At 56.1% G+C, this 8,947-nt stretch overlaps 1 long non-coding RNA gene across 1 annotated transcript; it reads left to right on the forward strand.

Moving 5' to 3' along the window:
* Positions 1–4,835: 4,835 nt before the first annotated feature.
* Positions 4,836–7,609, forward strand: LOC130683715 (uncharacterized). Its single transcript, XR_008997589.1, has 3 exons — positions 4,836–4,942; positions 5,657–6,356; positions 7,490–7,609. It is a non-coding gene; the product is annotated as an uncharacterized LOC130683715 (long non-coding RNA).
* The last annotated feature ends 1,338 nt before the right edge of the window (positions 7,610–8,947 follow it).

Consider the following 8,947-nt stretch of genomic DNA (forward strand, 5'->3'; position numbering starts at 1 on the left):
GGGCCCCATGGGCCCCTAACGATTTTGCCTTTCTCCATTAAAAATGTTCATGGGTCAATTTTATGACTGGGGTGGCACAAAGTCGGATATAGTCCAGATCCCACTACTGGCAGGTGATCCTTGAGCCCTTCCCTGCAGGCTGGTGCACCCCCTTGTGCCCTCTAGTGTCCTGGGCATTGGCACATGGCTGTGTCTGTGTTGGCCCCCTGCCCGCTGGGATGGGGGCAGAGCTCAGCTCCCTGCAGAGGCCTGTGGTGTGTGGGGTGGCGACACGCCCGGGTTCCTGGGGTCTCCAGGCCCACCTGTGGGTCACTTGGCCCTTGGGCCACGCTGTCTGAATGCCCTGAGGGAGGTGCCAGCCCCCAGCTCAGTCTGAACGTCCGAGGGGCACAGTTCTGACCGCTTGTCTGAGGCTCCTAGGCTTTGTAGGAGCGCTCCCTGGAGGCTTGGGTGAGCTGGGGCCTGTTGCAGTTTCTCCCTCGCCCTTCCACATGCCCACCGTGCCTTCGAGTGCAGGGGCTGGGGGCTGGGGTTGTCGGGCACTGTGACAGCCCCTGCTTGGACTGCCCCCGCTCTGCCCTGGGATGGTCTGGGGAGGGACCTGGTGATCTCCAGCAGGCCATGCTGGTTCTGAGCTGCCCCGGAGTCCTCGGGTCCTCTCTCCATACACCCACCTCCTCTGTCTCTCATTTTTACTTTTCTGCCTAAGTAAGGCTCATAAAATGTCAAAAAGCCAACCTGAGGAGGGCTCAGGGTAGCATGTGGGGAGGTGGGCAGAAGGGCAGGGCTGGCCGCAGAGGTGCAGAGGGCAGACCAGTGGGCCTCGCCTCGGAGGGCTCCCTGCATCAGCTGCCTCCCGCCTCTTGGCGCACCCCACGATCCAGGGGTATCTGCTTGGGGCTCTCGAGCAGCTGGGCTTGGCTCACTTGCGGCCTCCAGGCTGCGGGGGGCCGGGCGGCACGAGTCTGGGGGAGCAATGGGCAAGTTAATCGATTCTTTGTTGACTCTGAAAGTCGAGTCCAAAGCTCCCCAGCCGAATCCATGCTAATCCTTTTTCCCAGAGGCGCTAAGATATTTGTAAAAGGATCTGAGCACTTAAGCTTGCTTGGCCCCCAGCAGCCCCCACACCTCCGGCCCCAGCCCCACACTTGCCAGGCACCTGGCTTTACCCATGCTCTTCCCTCCACCTGGAACCCCAACTCCTCCTGAGAAGGAGACCCCAGGACTCTCTTCGTGTCACTCAGAGCCCTGCTGGGACTCTGCCACCCCAAGGCCTTCTGGAGCTGACGTGTCAGGTGTCTGCCGCCCCGTTCCAGACTGGAAGCTCCCTGGTGGGGGAGACTGTCTGTTGATTGGGACCCAGCACAGCGCTTGGCCCAGGGAAGGCGCTGGCCTGTGTGGTGGAGGGCGGTCCCTCGGTGATAGGGTTGGGTTGTGCCAACGTGGTGGGTGGGCTCCCATGTCTGCTGCTTGTCCTGGGTCCTCGGACTAGGTTTCGTGGGCCAGAGTGTTTCCAGAGAAGTCGTGATCCCTGGCATATGGGAGTGTGTGCATGCACGGCCTGCCCCGGGCTACTGCCAGCATTTCAGCAAGGTAAGGGCAGGTATGTGCGAACGGGAGAGTGGAGCCGGGAGCCGTCCTCTCTGCTGCGTGAGGAGCTCGTGCCCAGCCCTCGGTTCATTCTGGCCCAGCCTGCCTTGGCCTGGGCCTGGGCCCTCTGTGGGGCCGGGATGGTTGCTGGTTTTTCTCTGTGTCCAGTGCCCATTGAAGCGCTGACCCCCGGATGCCCACAGCTGCTGGAGGGGTGAGGAGAGGCCCCGCCATCCAGTCCCAGCCACTGAGGCAGCAGGAGAGGTGCAGCTGGCTTCTGGATTGAGCCACTTTCAAGAAAATGTCCAGGCTGTAGGGCAGGGAAGAGTCTGTGTGCGCAGAAGCTCAGAGGGGTGTGTGGGGGCTGATTTCCAAGCCCCTGCTCCCCGCCAGGCCCCCTGACCAATGAGCAGGTGGGAAGCCTGCGTGTCTGAAAGCGAAATAGGGAAGGTCTGAGTGACTCATGAGAAAGTGAACAAGCACAGCTATCTGGCCATTCTGTGTTTAGGCACCTCTAGGTTTTTTCTGTCTTACCATGGGAGTTGACTGTCACCGCAGGACTGAGCTGCTTGGGGGCGGGTCGCGTCACTGAGGAGACGCGTCACCTGTGTATAAGCTCAGACGGCAGCAGTGCTGGGCAGCCTCTCCTGCCACAAAGGCGGGAGCCAGACCAAACAAGGACTCACGTGTGTGCGGAAGCCAGCCCTGCCAGCCCAAGTGGGTTCTATGCGAGGGCAAGTTTGTTTGTTTGCTAGTGATGTCACCCTGGTTTATATATTTTTAAACAGCAAATCCAAAATGAACCAATTGAATCAGGTTTCATAGTAGTGCAGGAGAACCTTGTATCTGTCTGTTGTATTGAAATTTTTATTGATGTAATTACAGATGCAGGCACACAGAGGTCTAAGGAACAGTACGAGATCCCTGTACCGGCCTCCCCCACCCTGTTTCCCCCACCGGTAACATCTGCAAAGTCACAGCACAGGGGGTCCCCGTGTACAATCTGCCCGTCTCACTCCCATTTCCCCTTGCCTGGTGCTCATCAGTGTGCGTGGGGGACAGTTTCGTCCCCTGTGTAGCTTCATGCATCCACACCACAGTCAAAACACAGGATGTCCCCGTCATCACAGCCACCCCATTTTTGCCCTCTTACAGCTCCTACACCTGCGCACCACTTCCTGGTCCCAACTCCCGGCAACCGCTGTTCCCCCTTTCTAAAATTTTGTCATTTAAAAAATGTAACCGGAGTGGAATCACACAGTCTGTAACCTTTTGGAATTGGCTTTTCTCATTTAGTGTAATTCCCTGGACAGACAACCGGTTGTCACGTGCGTCAGTGGTTCATCCGCTGTTGTGGCAGAGCCGTAAATAGTCGGTGAGCCAGAGTGTATTCCACCACTCTCCCGCTGACGGACTGGAGGGCTGTTCTCAGCTTTTGTCTACTGTAGATAAAGCTGGTGTGAACCTTTGCTTTTCTGTGGACATAAACTTTCATTTCTTTGGGTAAATGCCCAAGAGTGCCACTGCTGGGTTGTACAGTAGGTAGTGGCATTAGTTTTACAAGGGACTGCAAGACTGCTTTCCAGAGGGGCTGCACAGTCTCCCCTCCCGCCAGCACTGTGTGAGGGATCCAGTTTCTCCACATCCTCACCAGCATTTGGTGTTGCCACTTTTTTATTTTGGCCATTCTGATAGGTGTGAGGTGCTCTCTCATTGCGTTTGTAATTTGCCTTTTCCTAGTGGCTGGTGATGTTCAACCCTTTCCATGTGCTTGTTTGCTGTTCATGTATCCTTGTTGGTGAAATATCTCCTCATATCTTTTGTCCGTTTTCGAATTGGATTCTGTGTTGTTTTTCCATTGCATTGAGAGTTCTTTATATATTCTAGGACCTAGTCCTTGGTAGGAGGCATGGTCTGTGACATGCCAGTTTTAATATAGAAGAGATAGGTCCCTTGTCAATCCAAACTGCATGGCCGTAGAGATGTGCCTACCTCCACATCACTCCGTTCTCTCTGAGCTGCAGGCGTGTTGCTCCTGGATGACCCAGCACAGGGCCCAGGTTACCACCTGTTACGTTACCACCGAGCCCCCTGTGCTGCTAGACAACCCGAGGTGAGTTCCCGGTGTGCTGTTGGCGGGACGTGTAGATACAAAGCCCCCATCCTGTTCCCTGTTTTTAACTCTGTTAACTTGAGTCACTTTTCTTTTTTTAAGTAATTGGTTTTTATTATAAGAAAATACTTCCTCCTGACAAAAATTTCAAACGGAAGTGAAGGGAGTAGAGTAGAAATGAATGTCTCCTCCCCACTCTGTCCTCCATCCCACCACCTCCGGGCTCCCTGCCAATGCCCAGGCCTATTCCCACTACAACTGTGACGTTTTGGGTGTTCCTTTTAGATCTTTTCTCATCACATAAAAGCATATCCGTGTGTGTAATCCTGCGCTTCTGAGAACTGAGCGACACCAGCTTTGTTTCAGAGGCGCTTCCACACTTGTAGTGACAGGTCCTCGTCATTCTTTACTGCCCAGCTGCCTCCTGGGTCCAATTCTTGATCTGGGTGTGAACCTCTTTCTTTTTCACTTGAAAGCTCTCTTTACATCCTCAGGAAAGTGTCCCTGGGCCTTCTAGGTTGCAGATATTTCCCGCAGTTATTCATTCATTCATTCATTCATTCATTCATTCATGTCAGCATTTATTGAAGTTTGTTGGTGGGTGGAAGGGGGTGGATGCAGCAGACCCTTCGAGAGGGAAGCCCTGCCCTCAGGGTGTGTGCATTGCACCCGGGGGCCTGGTGATGGCTAAGTGTGCCTCCACGCCGTCCGCTCACCCACCACACAGCATCTGAGCCTCTGGCTACCTGTGGGGCCGTGCCCACGTTGACATCTGAGCAGATGTGCCCCTCCTCAGACTCCAGAGCTGCTTGGAGTGTGCCCTGGGCCAGCAGGCAAGGCCTACCCACAGCCCTGGCTTCCAGAAGCTCCCCTTTCTGCTGTGTTTTCCCAGCCCTAGGGCTGGTAGCTGCTGTCTGCAGACGTGAATCCCTTCTTACTCCTTCAGCCATCTAAACCTGTCTGGCCAGTTCCCTGTATCACATCCCTTTGTTTGGAACGCCTGAGGGTATGTCAGCCTTCCTGGCAGTGCCCTGTGCCATGAGAAAAGTCAGTCCGGAGGGGGACAGGGAGTGAGGGGGGGCATGGGAGGTGGCAGTCTTCCACAGGGTGATGGGGAGAGGCCTCCCCCAAAGCGGGTGGGATTTCCAGGAGACCAGCGTTCCAGGAGGAGGGAAGAGCTAACGCAAAGGCTGTGAGACGGGAGTGTGTTTGGTGCTCAAGGTGCCACAACAAAGCTGGGTGAGTGAGCAAGGGAGGAAGCGGGAAGCCTGCAGGTCGCCAGCCACGCCCTCAGTGGTGAGCCCTGGCCGGGGGGCGGGAGGAGCCACAGCCTGCGTCTAGCCAGGCCCCGGGGAGCGGCTTGACCCACTGGACTTGGCATGAGGGGGAAGTGAACCTGTTCCGCATCACTGCAGCGGGAGAGCGGGCTTTGTCACCGCTGCAGAAAGGAGCCCATCCCGGCGAACACGGGGTGAGGTCAGGGTGGGGAGGAGCGGCCGGGTCCCCCAAAGCCATGTGGTCCTGCCGGCCGGCGGCTTGTGCCCGACTCTGAGCAAGGCGTCTGTCTTCTGTGCATCATTTGGCTTTGACTTTTTTGTTTTTGAAAGGAAAGTTTTAATCTTGATGAGATAAAATTATCTTTTCCTTAGCAGCTTCTGGGTGTTTTACCTCCTGCTTAGAAAAGCCTTTTCCTGCATGTTCTTTTGGTAGTTTCATGGATTTTTTTTGCATTTAACACTTTTGTGCCTCTGATGTTGACTTCTGTGTGGTGAGGTAGTGATGTCTGATTAATCCTAAGTGGCTCTCCCGATTGGCTCGTTTCCAGCCCTTAGAACCTCCCTGCGGAATCCTCAGGGGACAGACACTGGGCGGGGCGTGAGCGGGGCTCAAGGGGAGGCGGGCGCAGCAGGTCCCGGGGGCAGGGAGGCAGCTGTAAGCGTTGACGCATTACAGGACCAGGTCCCAGAGCTTCCGTCAGCCCCCTCAGGGTCACAGCTGTGCGGTGCCGCCGAGCGCACCCTGGCGTGGACGCGTGGCTTCCCGGGCGGCCTCCGCGGGCGGGCGTGCAGCCCCCGTGCCACGGCAGCCCTCCCGTGCCAGCACTTGGTAAGCAGAAATGTGGCCAAATAGCCTGCGCTGCCTCCCGAGAACAAGTGACTTATTTTACTGTCCTTTTTGAACACTTGAGGCCTCCCAAGGAGCTGTTTGGTTCGGGAATGCTGCAAGAAAGCCAAAGAACACGTGGGGCGTGCTGGCCGGAGCCCGCAGGAGGCCAGCTGTGCCCCGCTGGGGGCAACCCACCCCGGGCCTGCTCCCGGGCACGCGGGAAGAGGGACACGGTTCGAGTCCAAGAAAACCAAGAGAACTGGTTTCTCTGCCTCTGGAAATAGGTGGGCACGTCAGGCAGCATGAAGGGCCTGCAGTGGTGGCCTCGGGAGTCCGGCCACAGGGCCTGTGAGGGACAGAACACGCAGTCACCGGGGCTGTGCCGCCCAGAGGACGGCCACTTGACCTGCGGGTCCGGTGTTCGCCATCCAGGCCCGGCCACCAGCAACCTGAAGCAGGAGGATTCCTGAGGGAAGCCCACTGGAGGGCCACTGATCCCCTGGAAGGCGGTGGACAACTGGGCAGCGAGCCTTCTCCGCCTCCCAGTGTGAGCCCTGCCCAGCGAGGGCCCCGTCCCGTCTTCGTGGCAACCCCAGCTCGGGGTGCGGGTGGGGAGGCGGTTGTCTACCGTAGGGCCTCCTGCCTCGGCACGCTGGGAGCGTGATTCTTCGCTGCGGGGCTGTCTAGTGCCCAGTAGGAGGTTCGGCAGCATCTCTGGCCTCTCCCCTCTAGTTGGATGTAGGACCCCCAGCCCCCAACCCTACTGGGACAGCCAACATTGTCCCCAGACATCCCCCTGTGCCCTGGCTGAGTAAAACCACCCTTGGTTGAGAATCACCGTTCTAATCCAACACTCCCCTGATGGGGAGGAAGAAACTGAGGCACGGAGAAGTTAAGGCTTTCGCCCAGAGTAACACAGTCCATGGCGGCGTTGCTGGGGCTCCGCCTCTGGTCCTGGGCTCCAGCTGGTGCTCAGCCCATTGCAGATGCGGCAGCAGATGTGCTGAGCATGATTTTAATGAAAGGTGCAACTCAGATTCCCTAAGGCCCAGTTCTCCCGTGGAGGTCACCGAGATCACTCAGGCAGCACAGACATGAGTCTCCTTGGCTGTTTAAAGAGCCGAGTGCTTTTGGACTCCAGGCCCCGGCGTGAACTCTCTCCCACCCAATCATGCCGCTGAGAACACAGCCTTCCAGATCAGGAGCCTGGACATTCTGGCCAGACAGCAAAGGGCTCACCTCCAAATAACGCCAGCATCCGTATTAGCTATTTGCTTAGCTGCATGGTGGTATCTTCTCTATCATCAGCGTCAGTAAATGCTTATCACAAACTCTGAGTGCATGACGCACCCGTGAAACAAGCGGCTGCAGGCTACTCAGTACTTCAGATCACATGTTAAAGTGTGTTCTGGGGAAAGGCCTGGGAAAGGACCCCCAATAAGAATCTTGTAATCCCAGATTTCCCTCATGATCACTTTTCCCAATTTTCTGTTTAATAAATGAAATTAGACAGTGTGGACTTTTCTTCAACACGAACATGTTTATTTGGAGGTAGGGATAGAAGGGGCTGTGTGTGTGTTGGGTGGGGGTTTTTGGGGTAAGATATACCCCAAGGATGGAGCTCATCTGTACTAGAGCAGAGTGCATAAATGTATTCATGCATTGCTTCTAACCCTACAGTCGGCAGCCCTGGGGCACAGTATGAAGGCTGGAGGGAAATGCACATGGATGAGCAGAACAGAACACTGGCTCTATGTTCAGCCATTCTCTTGCCTCCCTGGGACTGTGTCTGGCAGAGCCAGGCCGGGGGTTCTTATTTCATCCCGGCACCCCCCAGAGCCCTGTGACCTGTGTCTTGACTGCAGCATTACTACAAGCTGTGCTGGTGTCTGCAGACCAAGACTCCGGCAGCCTGGTGTGGCCAATTTCCCAGACAGGAGCCAGTGAGGACATGGGGTCCCGGTCCTTCACTCTGCTGTTGACTAATGGCATGCCACTGGGAAGCTGTCAGACCTCTTTAAATCTCAAAAGGGTTATTCTCTGGCTGACATGAACTTGCACACCTGGTATGCTCAGCACTAAGCCTGGCACACGCATAGGAAGTGTCCCATAAATATTAGCTGCTGTGGTGAGCCAGGTAATGATGATGACTCAAGGCTGAGTCAAGGCCCTACCTTGCAGTCATATACTTAGGGGTCAGTTCCTTCCTTGGGGGTCATCACAACTGACCCCAAACTTCCAAGGCTCTTGGCAGCAGCCAGGACTCCAGAGCTACCCCCCTAACCCAGCCCCAGCCCCTCCCGAGCTGGGTGTTGTCAGAGGCTATCAGCCAGGAGGTCTGTTTGGTCTTGGGGGGAGGTCAGAGAGATGGGGAGCCAGACACTGGATGGGGCCCTTACCCTGGCTGTGCCCACCACTGGTCCTGAGGCTGTGATGCTGGACAGGCCACAGGATGCGGAAGCAGCCCCCAACCCCTCACGGCCTGGCAGAGAGGGGCTCCTCAGGCAAGGGGCTCAGGCCACCTTGAGGGGCACCTGGTATTTGAGAGACAAGCTTATGAACACAGTAACAATGTAAAAGTCTGCACTCTCTGGTCTCTACTGCTGAATTACGTTAGATCATTAAAAATATCAACAAACAGACCAGCACTGCTTCCTGCAGACACTGCCCTTGATTTGGGATTTCATACAATGCCTTGGGCATTTCCAAAGGGCCAGCTCCAGACTCCATCCCTCCATCAGGAGAATCCCTGGGAGATGGCCTCCACGTGAAGCCAGTGCTGCTAACTGACGTGATCATGCTACTTCTGTCCTGAAGTCTGGGTTCAGGGATGGCTGGCACAGGGCCAGCTCGCTGTGCCTCCTTTTTGTGGACAAGGACTGCTGGGCACACTGTAGCACAAGGTCCTGGGAGGACCACCAGCCTGGAAGCTTCTAACCCAGGGACCTTTCTTTCTCAGGGGCAACCGTTGTGGGTGCTTTTCCAGCCTTTTGGGAACTAACTTTGAGGGTAAACAAGTACACCTTCAACAAAAGTGGCTCAGAAGGTGCCTGTGGTTCACGTCACTGCCCCAAAAATCCTCCGAGCCCCAAATGATGGCTTCTTTCTAGAAACAGGGCACATCCCTCTGATGAGACA

Source organism: Manis pentadactyla, chromosome 4 (genome assembly GCF_030020395.1).
Source record: "Manis pentadactyla isolate mManPen7 chromosome 4, mManPen7.hap1, whole genome shotgun sequence".
Taxonomy (NCBI): Eukaryota; Metazoa; Chordata; class Mammalia; order Pholidota; family Manidae; genus Manis; species Manis pentadactyla.